The 19,623-nt window shown below is 35.4% G+C and overlaps 1 protein-coding gene across 1 annotated transcript in view; it reads left to right on the forward strand.

The window, feature by feature from the left end:
- Nucleotides 1-14,618: 14,618 nt before the first annotated feature.
- Nucleotides 14,619-19,623, forward strand: part of LOC116163904 — a 67,251-nt gene continuing 62,246 nt past the window's right edge. The window contains exon 1 of the mRNA XM_031478035.1: nucleotides 14,619-14,967. The gene's annotated coding sequence lies outside the window, so the exon portion shown is untranslated. The remainder of the gene's footprint in view (nucleotides 14,968-19,623) is intronic.

A 19,623-nucleotide genomic window follows, 5' to 3' on the forward strand; every position in this document is an offset into this window, starting at 1 on the left:
AAGGTAGGGAGAAAGGAAACTGGAAGAGGAATCGAAAGCAGCATCACCGGCACAACAAGTGCTATCGATAATGAGTGTTACTGGTAAAGCCTCTTATTATGTTACAAATCAAAGTTTGAAATTGCATAATAAAAACATTATTTTAAAGATGGCAAGTCGTTATTGCTATTTATTGCTATTGGAACCTTCCGCCCCAGCAATCATCCTTGAAGTGGCTCAAAATACCTACCCTTTTCATTTTCTTCCACATCTGACCGTCAATGTGCTCCAAAACGGAGACCCCAAATCCAAAATAAGAGGTCAGTTTTCAGCAATTTAAAAAAACTACCACCTTCAAAAGTGCAAGAATGCTCCACTGGAATACTACACTCTCTTCACGGGGAAGAATTTTAGAAAACGCGTTTACGCGAGTCATTTAAAGATTCATGAATATCTATAGATGTTAAAAACTATTAGAATAGGCCTAATTATTCTATAAAAATTACTTTTCACAAGCTAAAATCGAAAATTATGTACAAACTGTCAGTTTAATTAGTCGACGAGCACCGGTTAAATTTTGTCGTGATTATAGACTGCTTGATGCTAATTCTTTTTTGTGCTTACGAATTCTAGCTTAATCGGGGTTTAACAGTTCCGTTAAATTAACTAATTTAATCAAGACAAATGTCATTTTTTTATCGAATCAAATGAGTTAACAGCTCCGCTAAAGCTTTGATTAACTTTTGTGCATTCGGCCCTTATTAGTTGTCCTAATTGAATAATAAACTCTGTTAGTTAACCAAATTAACGAAAGAAAGTCATTCAGCAATAGATTACAATGTGAAACTTTTGAGAAATATAATACCTATAGGCTTATATAGGTACCTACCTACTAATTTATCATTCGCAACAAGATATGAAGAACAAAGCCACTTCTTTGAGAACAGAACCAGCTCATCAATAACAGTCTAGGATAGGTCTAAAATATTTTTTGAAGCGTTTTTCAAAATGCAATTGTTACATGACCTGAAGACATCAGAGTTAAATATAGGTAACCTTTCATAAAAGGTCACCGCACGTAATTTAAAAACGCAGCCAATTACTCCAGAAAAAGTAGGTGGCGCAAATGAGTAGCCGAGGAGGAGTCGAATGGAAAAATGCGGAATTATCGGACATGCATTTTGTGTATTGTCGGAAACCTCAACGCTTGTATGCCAAGTTGTACCCAGAACGTATGGTGCACCATCATACAATATTTGCTCGTCTTCACCAATGTTTACGCGAAACTGGTACATTTAAGAACCAAACGGCTGACTGAGGGCGCCTGTGCAACTAGAAGGAGCAGTTCTAGAGTTAATTTCGTTGTCACCTGAAACAAGAATCTTCTCGAATAATTGCCAAAATATTGAATGTAAGTAACTCCACTGTATTAATAATCCTTAAAGAACAGCAATTGTATCCTTTTCATATTCAACGTGTGCAAGTGTACTACCTAGAGACTTCTTGTCTTTCCTAGTTGTTTGATATTGGATTCTTCATTAAATCGCTGAAATTCCAAATTTTCCTAAATGACTACAGTGTATACGAAATTTCCATAACAATCAACTCCGGGCTAAGCAAATTGTATCATTTGCTCATTTTCAACATCAGTTTTCAGTAAATGTATGCCTTGATGATCATTGGTGAGTCAGGTCGGTTAATTATTTTGCTAAAGAATTTTCGAGTCCACTTAAAAAGTCAAAGGGATGTTCAACCCCATTATATGCAAAAAATCCTTCTGTAATAGTATATACTTCGAATGTCAGTCGGGTAGCCATGCATTAAGAATCAAATTAGCTCTAGTATTAGAGCGATTATTTCATACAGTTTGGTAAGAGAAAGTTGATGATCGACGATAGTTTGCTGCTCCCAACTGATGGTATCCTTTTACAGTGTAATTTTTGGCTAGTTTGATTCTTAATTATTTTCACTATGCGACCCATGTAATTAATTGACATCTGAATATGTCCGTTTTCGCACTCAATACGGAAAGTCTTCAGTTCGTACGGTGCTTTCGTTAAAACGAACAGAAATTTGAGAGTACGTAAATCGAATAGTAGGTGTACCCTGTCGACAAATATACTTTGGAAAAGGAAGGGAAAGTATAAGATGTCCTTCTCGTGTTACCGCGAAAGAGGGTGCAGGGTTAATTTCCACTCTCTATAGACTCCAGAAATTTTATACAGACCAAATTTGCTTCCTAAGAAAGCTTTATAAAGTTCATCTACAAGCACAATAGGACTAATTAATAAAGCTTGCGCTTAGCCGTCGTTGAACCGAACGCGATTGCCTTAACTTTCTAATTTAATAGTTTCAGAAAGGCGATTTAGTACCCCTATATCTAGATCGCGAGTATAAGTTCATAATAATTAAATTTATTTCTGTCTGTGAAGATCAGTATGCCGTCTTTAGCATTCTGACAAAATTGATTTTACGTGGCAAAAAAGGTAATAATTCAAACAGCGATATTGCTTGTGGATAACACGATATTAAAATGTGTGACACATGGGGCGCCCTAATCCCGAAGCACACGAAACGGGCGTAGCTGATGTTCACCGTTACGATATTTACACGTTCTAGAATCAATATTTCTGTAAGGTGTGGTCATTACATCGGCTTCCGAAATGTTTCACCGTTTCACGTCACTCTGGAATACCCCGCGAGGTTACGAGCAAATTGCATTTGGATTCGATTTAGGTCCCCAAATGCATCTATCTTTCGTAGTGTACTTGCTTTGCTACGCGATATTGCAACTAATTATACACACTGAATAGTTGTAAGGATGTAATCGTCCACGGAAAATGTCAATTTAATATCCAATTTGAATGTTGTAACTTATACATTAAACGACTGAATCAACCCTATGTTGCTCATTCCGGAGTTTAATAAATACGTACGCACTATATGCATATGGAATTGGGACCCAGAGGCACATTTGAAATGTATGTCAATTTTATGTGGAGGAGAGTTATTCAATATTGAACCAAGCTCTAAATCTACAAAATCAAAAGGCGAAAACATTAAAATTGCAGCTTTAGACGAAAATATGTAATATGTAATAAACCTTATGAGGAAACTTGCATGTTCCTTTCTTCTCCCCTTGTTAATTTCTATTGCCGATCTTATAACTGTTCAGTATTCCTTTTGTCAATGTAGTGGGAGCGGCTCGTGATAAATATTGGTATTATTCGGCATTTCGTATTAAAATTGTGCCACTTGGAACACATGTTCCCTAGACCTATTGGAGTGATTTGAGTCGCAGAGCCGGAAGTTCCGTCCCTTAGGATTGAAAATGGCGCCAATTTTTAAAATTTTAGGAAATATATGTTTTTAGAGCGATTTTTACGTTTGGGGTGACGTTTACGAGCTTTCCGACGGTGAATATGACAAAAATAATATCCAATGCTAATTTCTGTGTCGGAGACATGTTTCATTTATAATATATAGGCCAATTGTATGATATCTTTAACGTCCGACAAGATTCAAAGGTTTTGACCGATTTTCGTAGTTGAGGTAGCGTTTCTGAGATTCTTTTGTGTGAAGAATGTGAAGATTACCAAAAAGACCCATTAAAGGCCTTTTTTATGAATTTTTATGTATTTTGAATAAACAGATCGAGGTTAACTAAGTGCAAAACTGAAACTGTTTTTTTTTTTGATCCTGTTTTTAACTAAAAATTGTTGATTATGGAAACGTATTTACCTACAAGTAAAAAGTCATCAGTTATCAAAAGGAAATGCCTCATCATCGCTCAGACGCTCTGTTGCAGTCGAGCTATAAAAAATATTTAGTTAAAATCATTAAAAATAAAACGCTGACAGTCATGTTTATAATAAGCATGTACATATTACTCGGCTGCGATTTATGCAGTGTTCTTGGCAGTTAGAACTCTGTAGGGTGCAGGGAAGGCTGTTTCGTAAGCATGAGCACCTCATGGTCTCACAAGTTGACTTGCAGCCGCATTTTCCTACGATTGAGAACGTTTTCCCTTTTGATGGGATACAAGTTACGCAAGAAGAGGCGGACGGGCGAATCATCCTCCATGCGGTGGAGCATGGAGCCCAGAACATCCTTGTCCAGTCTTGAGGTACTGACGTTCTGATGGTCATATATATTTTGTTTTTTTTTCCTGAAAGAACTCTGACTGAAAGAAGGATATCTGTGAGGTGTTGGGGCCAAGCGTCGATATATAGCGACCCATTTGATTGCATTAGCACTTGGAGATGAAAATTCACAAGCCCTACGGGGCTTTCATTGTTACACAGGTTGTGCCACAACGTCCTGCTTCAATTCTATTGGAAACAAGAAGGCGTTTATGACTTGGATGAAACGCCCGGACGTGACACCAGCTTTACTTGAATTCTCCATGTCACAAAATAACAGAAAAAAACAATTCAAACTTTGGAAGAATTTACTATCGTTCTCTATGACCCCGAAGCACAGGAGAAATCCACTACTAATGTGAGAAAATATTAATTTTGTACCAAAAATAAATTACGGCAGTTCCTGTCCCCAATCAAGCAAGTCATGTGTTGTGGGGGCACTGCTTCTATCCTACTGAATGCCCTCCACATCCGTCAACTTGGTGATGGACACGAGGCAAAGTAAGCAGGGAACCAAACTGGACCAAATAGGTGTAAATATGAAAGGAGCTCACAATCCTATAGGGAAATGCGGCTGCAAGTGAACTTGTGAGACCATAAGGTGTTCATGCTTGAGAAACAGCCTTCCCTGCACCCTACAGTGTTCTAACTGTCAAGAACACTGCAAAAATCGGAGCCGAGTATATATGTACATGCTTATTTTTTTAAATTTATTTTTAATGATCTTAACCAAATATTTTTTTATATCTCGACTGCAACAGGAGATCTGAGCGATGATGAGGCATTCCCGTTTAAAGACTTATGACTTTTTACTTGTAAATACATTTCAATAATCAACAATTTTTAGTTAAAAACCGAATTCAATGAATAAGTTTCACCTTTGCACTTAGTTTACCTCGACCTGTTTATTCAAAATACATAAAAATTCATAAAAAGTAGCTATTTGTGTATTAAGAGCGCAAAATGATATATTGTCGATTGAAAGAGACATTTGCCGCGCTAATCTCTTGAAATCAACAATCAATTTGCGCTCGAATTACACACAACATTTTTTCTACAATCGAGCAGTTCACATATTTCCAAAAATTTAAATTTTTCACTCAAATATACATTATTATTTTAATCTTATGCCCAAATGAAAGATGTCACTTACTCGTTGTCATTGGATACTCTGAGAAATGCATATTTGATTTATAGTTTATAATTGGGAGAGCGAGCGTTTTTTTTTATTTTGTATTTTGCTAAGCGACAAATTTACATTCCTCGAAAAATATGACGTTTGCGTTGTCAAATAGGAGCGCAAATGTCTACTTTGGATATCGATTGTAGAAAAAGGTCTTTAATGGGTCTTTTTTGGTAATGTTCAAAAGTATCTCAAAAACGCCACCTCAACCACGAAAATCGGTCAAACTTTCCAAGAAACTTTCAAATCCTGTCGGACGTTAAAGATATCATTCAATCATGCTTCCCATACAGAAATTAGCTTCGGATATTGTTTTTGTCGTTTTCACCCTCGGAAACCTCGTAAACGTCGCCCTAAACGTAAAAATCGCTCTAAAAACAGATATTTTCTGAAATTCGGCTCAATTTTGAAAATTGGCGCCATTTTCAATCCTAAGGGACGGAACTTCCGGCTCTGCGACTCAAATCACTCCAATAGGTCTAGGGAACATGTGTTCCAAGTGGCACAATTTTAATACGAAATGCCGTTTGTTCTCACGGGCCGCTCCCACTAATGCACCACGTATTGATATAGTCAACGCTACGATATGCAAATTTAATTAGTGGCCATTATCCTCTTGAAGCATACATGCCTCACGCAAACCAAAAAACAAAAAAATTAAGGGCTTATAACGAATTCGTATGTGATATTCCATGCAATACTATTTATTGGCTCTTGATATTCCGGAAGAACATCCCTCCAGATAAATTCACATCCGGTATAATCGCTTCAGAAACGCAGCCCTCTCCCCAGAAAAATTTGCGGCAAGTAAATTTTCCCCCAAGATATATTTGTTGGAAGGAATTCGGTCCGGAATGTTGACGCTATACTATTCGCCCCGTTCTGCTTTTGTACTTACACATAAGTAATTATCACGAGGCAAAGTGAGATTGAGGGGTGGTTTTTTGGGGAATTTCCCCTACTGAAAATGGTATGCGATTCTTCGTATCTTGTTTCATATACCTGAGTATTAATACGGTATAGGTGCCAAGAATTAATTGTGATGGAGAGATTCGCACCTATGAGACACATTTGAAGCATTGCATTCCTCCAATTTCTTGGGGAAGAATTTATCTTTTTTCCTCGAGGAGGATGGTTCCGAGTTACTTTTTATACCCGGTGATTCAAAATGTAGACAGGCTAAAGCTTAAAATGTGTTTTTTACTTAAGGCATTGACCAATAATATGGTTTTCCCCCGAACAATAATCACCACACCATCCATTATCGGCGATTTTTACGTGTATTTTTATTTTCCCGAAACAGTCATTAAACCTTCATTTTTATGTCTCTATGTCAGGAAATTTTAGTTTCTATGACAGTGACAGTAACACTTTACCTAACTTCTTTTCTTGCCGCCTGTGACCACCATCAGACTCCTTTTTCTACCACCTCGCATGCCATATATTGAGGCATTATGAATCGACTGAAAAGTACGTATGGAAAATTATGGACACTACTATGGGTATGGACTGTAGTCTAGTGATGGGCTGATGGCACATCAGAGACCATTTTAACTTGTCTTGACTATTCAGGTAAAAGCAAATACTTAACTCCATGTTACTGAGGGGAATTGGAATAAGGTAATTCTTGGATACATTTTGGCGCAAACACAGACGTAAACAGTAAAAATTTAAATAAAATGTCCACGAATTTGTCCACCCTGAAATGTAACCCCTACTTTAACACCTCACACAAGTTAAACCGTTATTCGATGGTGAGTGAAAAAGTCGGATTCTTAAAAATAATCACCTTTTATAATTTTATTCAAATGATCAATCTCCTCCGAGGGATAAAGAGGTCACAGTCCTGCTTTTGAATAGCATACCAATTCATTCGAGAGATTTTCATTCGCACCAGTAAAAAACTTGTGATGACCGTGTTATATTTCACCCCCAGGAAAACCTGCTATCGGTTGCATTTGTAATTGGAATGCCACCATCTATTTCGGTAGTATTTGTGTATATTAGTTTCAGGATATTCGCCTAAAAAGAAATCACTCTCTCAAGAAAACTTTCCATGGTGAATTCGCTGACGAAACTTAGCCTCAAAGGATATTCTTCCTCATATTAGGCGACAGAAAAAGAATTCGGGTTTTTGCGCATCGTGCGCATTCATTCATATTTTCTCTCAGTGTTGGTAAATTCGGTTTTGAAAAACACCACCCCCAGAAATTCGCCTGAAATTCGGTGTGTTGGACGTGTTTTATTCATCCCCAGATAAATTCACCAGGGTAATATTTGCTCCTAACAATTGGACACCTAACCACTTTCGCCGTAATATTTGCAAAATTAGCCTCCAGAATAATCAGGTTTTCTAGAGTCTAGATAATTCGTCCTTGAAAATTCACCCTTGAAATATTCGTTTCATCAAGAATACTCTCATTCAACTATAACACCTTCGGGAAAGAATAAGGTAGCGCCCGGCCGGTGAACATATTTCCGTAATCCCTTTAATGATTTATTATTATTTTTGAGTAGTTCTGTGCCTTAAAAGGGTAAATGTACCATCCACATACGAAAAAACTGTGATGAAAAGTGCGCTTGTATGCCCTGTACACTATTGCATCCAAATTGAATTTATTGGGAATATAAGTTCTGCATTTGCATTCTACATAGAGAGCATAAATTTTTCTTGAGGTCGAGTTCCTGTGCGGGATGATTTATCTAGTGCCATTTTTTGGGTAGCATCTTTTTTCAAGGAGAATGTTACCGTAGCGGGTCTTCCCGCCGTGACGAATATGCTAGAGCCCTAGTTTTTTTGAGAGCGATTATGCCAGGGCCCAGGGGCAGCTTCTTGGGGGCGAATTTATTGCAGACGTTTCAAACCCCAATTCAGGTATTGTTACGTGCTGATAATCTCATGTCCTGTATAACGCAATAATTTGGGGTTGAGATCTTTCTATTAAAAAAGAGAATCCTGTCGCCTGAATAGTCGAAATTACCCGTTTACGATGGAATTTGTGATAAAAATTTAAAATTCAAAATAATATGAAGCCTTTGCGATAAGAATAGTCAAGTGTTGTCTATAGTAAACAAGTTGCGAACATATGCATCGTACGTCACGCGTCGTTATCCAGTTTTCGCATATTATTTGTGTTTGTCGGAAGGAACTTATGAATCATTTTGATTTAAAGTATCGGTTTAGTAAGTTCGTCTCATTGAGTTTGTTTAACTAATAACACAGTAGTATATGTTGTCTGTGCTAATAATAAATACACGTCTTTCTTATTTAAAAAAAGTGTAAGGGGAATTAAGAATGGACGAATATTCCAGCATTTCCAAGGTAGGAGTTTCTTTTGCTTTTATTTTGAATAATTCAGTTTATTAGAAAATTTCATTTGGTGAATGAGTAAGGGGTTGCAAAATTCAATTCAGATTTCTACTTCTAATTAATTTGCATGGTAGCGAAGTAATAAGCATCCTGCTTAAAAAGTGGCGGTGCCTCATTATATTTCCTTACGTGAAACTCAAAAGGGTTTTCATCAGTCCAGAGGTTATGTTAGCAATTAATTATTTGTAATGTAACAGTAGTAGTAGACATTACAAAATGTAGAGCAGGCCGTGAGTGATCGAAATATCCTAATATGTACCGGTAGTAGGAATGTGCAAGCTACGGTCAACGACTTTAATTTTCCTACAAATTGTAATAACCTACTTCAAAAAGCAAGAGAGGAATAAGCTATTTTCCAATTATTATTCATTTTAATTTCGTAAAGCGAGTTACGCTGGCATTGCAACCCCCTAAATTGATACACATAACTTTTTCAGTGCAGAACGGAATTAATAACGATTAAAACAACGAAAAGAATTCTAATTTAAAGTTCTAGCTTATCCAGTAGAAATTTAATGGAAAATTAGATTTTCTAAAGCTACTGAAACGTGCATGACAAGAAAATTAGTTATCTTAAAAGCTTTCCCCTTCTTTGAAGGGATTGTTTTGTTATTTTTACGTCTATTTTTAAAACGGTTAAGTGCTTATTAGTTTTAATATAATTTTCTTTTGTATTGTTTACTGTTTATTTTCGCAACGGTGAATGCAGCCGACTAATTCCTGCAACTAATCGAATGTCAGATTCGGTTCGATTTGAGTTATCCTTTGGATGAAAAACGCTTTGTAGTTCGTATATCGCGGTATCGTCACTTACACGTTGCACTACTTAGGCTATTTATTAACTGCGTAACTTATAAAAGGTGTTTAAACCCCTTCCCGAAAATAAAAATAAATGTGTCAAATGTTGTGTAAGTAGCGCCAAATTTACCTTGCTTTCAAGTGTTTCGTCTGGTCACCCTCTTACAAAATTTAAATGGCATAATGATAGTGCGATACATTCCTGTTAGTAAAGCTCATTCAATTCACTCACCATTACTCCTATACTACACTACTGATGGCCTAAGTAGGATCTATTCGATTTTCTTGGAGTCTTTAGGTTGATTTTTACCTAAGTACATTTCTTTAGAAAAGCAAACATTTTAGGTTTGAATTTACACAATTTTAGATTAAAAGCAATGTACTCGTGGGCAAATCGGCTTTAAATAGTATATTAAGATACAAGTGTATAAGCATGCGCACCGGGTAAAGTGATCACTTTATCTACACTTACGGTTAGAGGGTGCCTACCCATTCAAATCTATTAAAATGCAATTTTAAATCCACAGGTAGCTCAATAATACATAAACTTATCTCACCTTGCGGAAAGTTAGTTCTTTATTTCCCCTTATAATCTGAAAATCAAAACCGGATGCCCTGGTTTCATCACTCTCAAATAAAATTGGATTGTTTGAATTTATAAGTATTAAAAAATTAACATTTTTTAGTTAATTTAACAAAACACAAGTGTATTTTGTGGAAAGCAGTAAAAATGTGTAGTGTTTGGGTAAAAATTGCGCAACTGTTTAAAAAACATGTTTTAAATACTCTTTTTTTTGCTATTAATAAGCTGCTTATGTGTCTTTCTGACTTAACAATAAATGTCAACCCTTAAAGATTAATAAACTCAAAAAACCCTCTAAAATTGCTCCAATTAGGATCAGGATCTGCAGGGAAAACTTCACTCGCGCACTTTTCAACTTTAATTCACTCACACACACTTTAAAAATTCCTGAAAATTAAAAAAAGACATTTTGACAAAGAAAATTCTATAATTTACCCACCCTCTGTTAATATACTGATCAAAAGGTTGTTGGGTTCATTTAAGTATTTAAAAAATTGTAGTGTTTGCATAAAAATTGCGCAACTGTTTATAAAACATGTTTGAAATATCTTTTTTTTTGCTATTAATAAGCCGCTTTTATGTGTCCTTTTAACTTACGCAATAAATGTAAACCCTTAAACATTAATAAACTCAAAACACCCTCACCAATTGCTCCAATTAGGCTCAGGATCTGCAGGGAACACTTCACTCGCGCACTTTTCAACTTTAATTCACTCACACACATTTCTGAAAATTAAAAAATGTCTTTTTGACAAAGAAATTCTAGAATTTACCCACCCTCTGTTAATATACTGATCAAAGGGATGTTGGGTTCACTTAATGAAAATAATATCGTTTCAACTTGACTTTTCTTTACATTGTTTCGTCATTTAAAATATTGATGAAATAAAATTTAACCCACACAAAAATCAATTAACTTGAAGTTCCACTTCACAATTAGGAGAAGAAATCACCAAACCCTTTTGTTTGGGTGCGCTTATGCCAATTTTCCCTTAGGGTTTTAACAGCTAACAAAAGCACTAATTAATATGATAAAAGAGCAGGGGTGGACCTTCTACTCCTGAATTTCGCCCTCGCGGCAGTGTATTTTTCGTGGCTAGCTAAAACAAAACAAATAAAGACTGTTATTATTATTATTATGGTCCGTAGTGTTTCTTGCGAGAACTGAGGTCTAACCTGGTTAACTAATCGCACGGATTAAATCAAGTATCGATTAGTGTTTGCCTGTAGGTAAAAAAACCACACATTAACAAAATATAGGAATAGTATGTAATTATTCATACTTACCAAAATAGCTATTGATGGCCACAATAGCCAACGCTATAAATAAAATATTGTTATTATAGTCTCTAAACTTTTCCACTGGTTTCCGGTAAATCGAGATTCTTATTATCGCCCGGTATAAATTAGATAGGCGTACAAATTTAGTTAAGAAACCTTTTTTGTTATCGTAACTAACCACTCCAAATATAAACGCAATGAACGTTCTGTACTTTGGACCACAACGGTTTCGTGGCAAAATTTAATAAATCGATGTCGTTGCATTTCCGCGGTGGGCATCACATGAGGGGAGAGAGCAAAGTAACGCGCGTGGCGATTCACTTTATCGTTTCTAACTCAAAGACGGTAATAGTTAGAGCAATGCTTGAAGCGGCTATTTACAGCTACTTATATTGCCTACAAAAAATGTCCTAGGGATAGAAGTCGTACTTCTAACCGTTTTGTTACAAATATATTATTTCGGAATATATCCAAATCCACTGGAAATAATATTTGCCACGTACTTCTTGTATCTAGACAATTTTAATAGTGTCGTGCCAAAAAAAAGGCAGTGTATAACCTTCCTTTTTTACCAAAAATCGACTGCGCCAAAATTTCTCGGGAAAAATACTTTTTCTAATTAATTTTGGTGCGTAGAATCCAAAACGATTAGTACTTTTTCGATTAGACGTCTCAATCAAAAGTTGTGGGCAAAAAACGAATTTCGACAAAAAATTCAAAGGGCTGTAACTTTTGATCTAGTAGCCCGATCTTGGAACTGTTTGAAATTATGGATTCTACAGGCCACATTCTATAAGAAAATATTTTTTTCCGGTCGATCTGAGACAATTTTTTTTTCGTGCCAAAAAAAAGCAGTGTGTAACCTTCATTTTTTACCAAAAATCGACTGCACCAAAATTTCTCGGGAAAAAACTTTTTCTAATTAATTTTGGTGCGTAGAATCCAAAACGATTAGTACTTTTTCGATTAGACGTCTCAATCAAAAGTTGTGGGCAAGAAACGAATTTCGACAAAAAATTCAAAGGGCTGTAACTTTTGATCTAGTAGCCCGATTTTGGAACTGTTGGAAATTATGGATTCTACAGGCCACATTCTATAAGAAAATATTTTTTTCCGGTCGATCTGACACAATTTTTTTTCGTACCAAAAAAAAGGCAGTGTATAACCTTCTTTTTTTTACCAAAAATCGACTGCACCAAAAAAAAAGCAGAGTCTCTAGATGCGCTTTACACTAGAAAAAGACGCATTTATTTGGAAACAATATATTGTGCGGTACAGCAAATCTCATGAGAATGGAATTGAAAAATGTCTTTGAGGTCTCCTTGAAAGTATAAATGTATTCCCTGAAACTTTCTTGTTCTATAACATATATAATGATCAATTTTCTAAAATTTGGAAGGCGGTAGTACCAGCCGCTTCGCCTATGCTTAGGCCCGAGCTCCTCTAGCAATTTATGCGACCACTATTAAAGGGATTGATCATTTTGCATAACGTCGATTCTTTAGGAAATGATAGAGTGAGTTTTAAACGAACAATTGAATAACCTTCGGTTGCAACCCTCTGGGTTTAAAAATAGAGAAAAACAATAAGAAACTCCCATCGCTAAGGGGCATCGTTTCAGAACTGGTCAAGCAAAATGTTATGGAAACAATTCTCGCCAACCATAAGATTTCCTTGGGGAAGCGCGACGTGTGGTTTAACGTTACAACGTGGGAGAATGAAAGTTAAATTACGTAGCGGTTACCTACTAGCATAACGCCGTTAATTAATCCGTAATAGAATTTTAAAAGCGTGGGTATAACAATGCGGCGATAGTAATCACACAGGAAAATAAGACAAATATCGAGTTTTTTCGTGTGGAATCGCCTTTAGTTGAAATTAATTTCTCCGGAGAGGGCGTTGGGACGCCGCCGCCCTCGGTGAACAGATCGTGTACTCGTTCGAAGAGGGTGAATACGCCCGTATAATGTTATTTATTATTAACAATGTTGTTACTTCCTAACAGTTGCTCAAAACAATCTAATTAATCAGCGAATTTGCGGATTATCCTTAACGATCATGTAAAAACGTGATTTCATCTACATCAAGTGTGCTGTGATTTTTCGTTCAGTTTTGTTTATAGATATATTTTATAAAATCCGAAAAATTAATAATTAATGCTCAAGAATCAAGGTATTGGTTATAAATATAATCTAATAATAACGTCTAGATATTTTGTGTTTGGTACATTTTCTCTAGAATAGAAGGCTGTACTCAGCTTGTTTTTATTTATTGTTTTTCAATAACAACTTAAGACTTGTCTCATTATTATTCAGAAGATTTGGGCTTACGTTTCTTTCAATGAATTTTTTACGCTGTTAGCATTTGATTGCTAGATACTGTGTTTAATAAAAATGTTGCAGAAGGAGTTGTTTATTGCATTTTGTTGCTGTGCTGTTTGTCATTACCTTTAATTATAATTTTCGCTGCTGTAACTAATACGAATATAATTTTTCAGATATCTAACCTAATCAAATAAACTAAAACTAAAACTGGGAACCTCAAAGGACTGTTAAATAGTTGTAAATTGTTAAACAATCACAATAATTTTATAAAACTGCTTGTTAAAGATTGACTACCTACTAATATTAACATACTTAGCGTAGATTGTATGTTATATCAAGTTGTTACTGTTATTGCTACAACCACCTAAGGGCACGTGTTGAAGCTGCATTAATAAATCAGAACAAAGATGAACTGCTCATTAACTAACAAACGGTAAGTAACCCATTTTTCTATTATAGTTAACTGAACGAGTTCACCTAATCTCAAACGGTTTACGCCCAATTTTTCAAAAAGTGAACAAAAACAAAACAGAGTCGATTGTGCGACAACGGCGCTTGATCGTGGGCGACCGGGACGTGAACTTGCCACGCCCGCAATCCCGGGAACGATCCGCCGATCTACCCACACAAAAATTTTCAAATACCTAAAACATTTTGCGCCCTTTCTCAACACATCCTTTTAGCTGCAAGGATCTCGCGGACTTCCTCTACGCCATTAACGCAAACGATGCGAAACCATAGCGTCGCACCCACCAAGTAAACGATCAAATGAAAAGGAAAAATTTACATTTCGCTTTGGGGGAATTTATAAAATAATCGGAGTAAATCTAATTATCTTCGTTTATATACATGAATGTATATTAAGGAAAAGTTAGAAGCTTTTAATGATGAGCGACGCTTGCGTCGACGCTGGCGCCGTCATACGGCGAGCTTTCGAATTTCAGTCTGACCCGAACAATCGCGTTCGCAGCAGGTGCAATTATTAGTGATAAAAATCATAGATAAGCGATTGCAGTTATTGTTTTACTATATCTGTACATATCTGTGTAACCTATAGTGCCAAATAATTAACCAATTAATCACCCATCATTAACAGAGCAAACACAAATCGCGTAGACGTATACCTCTCCCAAATTAATGTTTAAGTAACTAACAGTGCCAAATATTTAAACAATTTCTTATAAATCATTTTTTAAAGTCGTATTGTTGTACATATATTTGAAGTTGAGTGTAGTTAATAAGTGATGGGAGCAAAAGGGAGCGTGGAAGCTGCTAAAATCAATGCACAAAACTGGAATAATCTCGAGGTGAGATTAGAGGGTTGTTTCGAAGTATATCGGCGTTTTCTCATTTTGACTAATTAATCTCCTCCACATTTGCTACATGTAGGGCTTCGCGAACATAAATAATTCAAATCTGCCGGGACGGTTCACACCCATCGTACGTGGAAACTTTTAAATTCGATCCTTAGGAAACTGTATAAGAGACGCTGATGCTTATTACTGCATTGCTGTAGAGATTCTTTGCCAAAAAAAAAACTGTCGAATTTTATTATCTCCTCCGAAGAATCGAGCTGAATGACGCCATCAATTATGAGAAAATCATTTTTTGGTCCAAGGGACGCGAATGTAAACAACTCGCTGATGTAGGCGCATTTTAATCAAATTCATTTCCTTTTTTCGTCGCGAATACTTTGGTATTGGAAAGAGGCAGATAATCCGTAATTCGATTATATTTTGAGCGAGTTGGGAAAATCCATTTCTTTTTGTTATCTTGTTTTTTTGCCGGTTGTCAATGTGCACGACGTGAGCAGATATATGTTGCGAGACGTTTTGGTGCAGCGGATTTTGACCTAACATTTTTACATCTTACCATGCGTACACAAATCAATAATATAGGGATGGAGAGCGACTAGGTATCTTTTGGCACAATTTCAACATTTTCAAACATGGCAAAGTCACTATGCCGCTCCATTTACGGTTCTAAAGCAGGGGTGTGGGGCATATGTGGGGGAGATTCTAATTACTTCATAATCGCATTTTCTATGCTTAACTTGTAAGACATACACTTCGAAACAGATTCTTAAATTGATTTTACCAATGATATCATGTGATTTTCAGTTTACTCCTGCTTAATTTCAAACGTTATAGTTCATTGCCGGTATAAATGTACAATTTAATAAAAAAAAGAAACAGAAATATTTGGGCTTCAGTCCAAATCGTAGACTAATTACTACATCCTGCTCTATCACTGCCTATTCAGTTTTATACGCGAAACTGACTTTGACGTGTGGTCTATGAATCAGATGCCAACGTTACAAAATGCTTTATAGAGCAAATTAACAGTGACTCGGCAGTATAAACAATACTCTTTTACATTGAAAAAAAGACCTAATTTGGGTTCAAATGATGAATGTTTCCAATAGTTTCCTTATTTCCAACGAAACACTGCGTATGTGTATTAAATAATTTACAAAAAATTATAGATACAACAGAAATACGAAAATAAATTTAATCCTTTGTGTCTCGTGGATGCTTTGACTAGGTACTGGAGAGTCAATACAGTCAAATTAGACGTAAAAATTCTAAATGGTTACAAAAGGTCCCGTAGATTTTATTTTATTTTTCCGATATTATGTGTTATTAGTATCTTTAATTTTATATTCCATTTGGTTTTCTCGCATCTATAGTTTAGGAGGTATATCAAATTAAAGTTTCGTCTTTTTGTCAATTTTTTTTTAAACATAGTGTAGTACGTTGTTAGAAATTTATAAAAAGAACTGGGCCGTACTTATAAAACTGCCTTGTCAGTCATTTCACCAGTTCAGTTCAAGTTCAGTGGTCAGTATCCATTTTTTGCACTTGTGCAGGTATTTTGCTGTGATATTGTTGTTCATTATGTGTATGTTGTATATAGGAAGAAACTTGGACAAGGTGGTTTTTTTTATCAAAATAAGAAAGATTGCAATTCTAACAAAAAAAAACAATATTCATTTGCTGATGACTCTAAGATTTGGGCTTTTTTGACGTTTGTGTTTTGTAGTTTTAAAAAAAAAATACCTACTTAATTACTCTTTGGTTTTACTTTAAATAAATTAGTATAACCAATTTAGAGTATTTTGAACAAATAATAATATAAAGGGAACGAAATACATTTCAATTGAATTCAGCCTTTTTTGGTGAATATTATATGCCAGTGTCAGAAAATCTATATACTTCTGGTTAAGGGTTAAAAAAGTGAGATAAAAGTAAGATGATTTAGTTACTAAATTAAAACGGAATGACGTAAAAAGAGCAAGCTATGCGAAATTCATTAAAAAAAACGATTTCTGCTCATTTTAGAGTTCACATACAAAATGTTCATTTTTGACTCAATTCGAGCTATAAAATGATGAAACTTTTACTCGAAAAATACTGAAACTAGACCTCTAGGCTAAAATAATGGAAATGCAATAACTTGAGTGATAAATTAGCTTCTTTTTATGATTTTCGCAATTCAAGACAAAAAATTTACCTCCTTTTGGTAATAAAGTTTCCTATCCACCAGCAAACACTAAGTATATGACTGGAAACTTTTAAAATTGGACGCCGTGCAAATGTGTATGAATTTCTTCCTTCATTTTTAATACATCTTGTGTCGCATTCTGCTAAAGAAACAAGGAAGATAATCCTAGCTGCAATAGCCAGATGTAAACTTTCTGTTTGCAAGGAAATAAAACCAAAGTGCGCATCTTTGTATATGACGGAATAACAGCGACACAAAATTAGACTGATAGCACTCGAGAAAATTGGCTGAAAACAGTCCATTATTAATACTTATCAGTCACCTTTGCAACTTCGTTTGTGCAACCAAAGCATGAAGCATGAAAACTGCAATACATTCAATTAAATCGTATTAAGAACGTATCACGAAAAAAATGAAAATCCATTTCGCGAATATCTAACACGTTACGCGCTATTTGAAATTGATCACGATGTTTTTAATAATTTGAATTATGTCCAGGAGCCCGATATGTGAAAGCCCCGGTACAAGCAGATTCTTTAAAAGGAAGATACAGTGTGGACGTGTGGTGCAAATGAAAGGAATAAATTCATTATTTCTTAAATCTGGGACTCGTCGATTTTATATTTAAAAATTATCACATTGCGTAAACATTTAATCCATGAAATTATAATACCCTCATTTGAAGTTACCTTCAACCATATCAATAATCAAATTGGTGGTTCCCAAATAGAACTGATCTGTATAACTGCAGCAAGGTGGTTCGCCTCCACACTATGCAGTCTTGATGAAAAACTACTTGGACGAGGTTTTCCAAGTGGGTGGATTGGGCGAAGAGGAACAATCGAATGTTCATCCAGATCGCCAGATCTCACTTTTCATGATTTTTTCACCAAGACCGCAGTGTGAGGGCGCACCATCTTGCTACAGCGACAGATCACTTATATTTGGGAACAACCGATCGATTTTATTAATATGATTAAATAGAGGATTAAAATACCTTTCAAATGATGTATCACCCTCATTCTAAGAGTATTCAATTTAGAGATGCAATTTTTAAACTTTATAATGAAATTTTAAAATATAAACGCGACTGGTCTCCGGGTTTTTTCCTGCAGTCACGGAGTTAGTTAAAAAGTAAAGAACTTCCTTTCATTTGTACCATAATGTATAATATGAAAACGATATAGGAAATTTTATAGGAAAAACACATTCTTGGTACTATACACGTTGCAATCACACGATAGATAATAAGCTCTGATTTCTAAATTGACACCAACTGCGAACTGTGAAAATATGTAAGATTGCTTGAACATCGAAACTTCAGGTTTATTGGGGGACACGTTACGATATAAAAAATACTTCCCTACACCATGATTATAAAGAATTAAGATTAAGTTCCTACAAAATACACTAGTCAACTTTTAGAATACAGAGGAAAGCATCTTCTGGTTGTTGGAGTCACTTCGTCACTTTGTAATTGGGGGAGTGTGAATAATTAATTAACTTGTCAAGCATTTCTGACTTAGTGTGTAGGCTTCACACTCCCCCAATTACAAAATGACGAATTTCAAGATTAAGTTTAACATGCTGGCTACTCCAACAACCAGAACATGCTAGCAGCGAAACATTAATCAAAACGCAACAAACTGCTTGTTTTAGCTCTCAGATGTCTATTAGTTTTTAAGTTTTTGTAAGTAGTTGTTGCTTTCCTCTGTATTATAAAAGTTGACTAGTGTATTTTGTAGGAACTTAATTTTAATTCTTATAATCATCTTCGAAAAATACAAATACATAGATTTCCAGATACAGCGGCAAAACTGTAAAAAGTGGGAAATGAAGTCGATTTGCTGCAAGGCAGACAACAGGGAATTCAGATTCAACGCCCAATAAAATATGTATAATTTTCGCAGTTTTCTTACTGAAAATCCACTCAACTTGACCACGTCACTGGGTTCCATATCACCCTCATTTTAGAAAAGCGAATTGAGTGTGACAAATATTATGCCGTATTGTACTAAAAAAAACTTTAATTGCTCACTCGCTTTGACCTTACTTACAGTCTACTTGTAATCTACTCTACTTACAAATTAACCTACTTAGCTATTTATTGGGTGAAAATGCGGTGCCTGCAGTTATTGTGTATTTTCGTAACATATGGCACCACAGGTCACAAGTCTATGCTTTTCATGTCAGTTAAAGAAACTCGAATGCCAAAATTCCTTTTCAGTAAACAAATCTTTAAAAAAATATATAGACGTGTCTCAAAGGTGAATTAAAAAAAGCCAAACCGAACCGACCCAAAGAATTCTCTATTTCGTTCCTTTAGATCAAAGTAGCAAAATGGTATCAACAAAACGTAACGTTTGTCAGTATCAAGTATGTTTACCAAAAGAAAGAAACCATGTAGGCTGTAAAATACTCATTTTATTCGAAAAATGATAAAGAAGAAGCATAAACAC

Source organism: Photinus pyralis, unplaced genomic scaffold, assembly GCF_008802855.1.
Source record: "Photinus pyralis isolate 1611_PpyrPB1 unplaced genomic scaffold, Ppyr1.3 Ppyr1.4_LG2, whole genome shotgun sequence".
Taxonomy (NCBI): Eukaryota; Metazoa; Arthropoda; class Insecta; order Coleoptera; family Lampyridae; genus Photinus; species Photinus pyralis.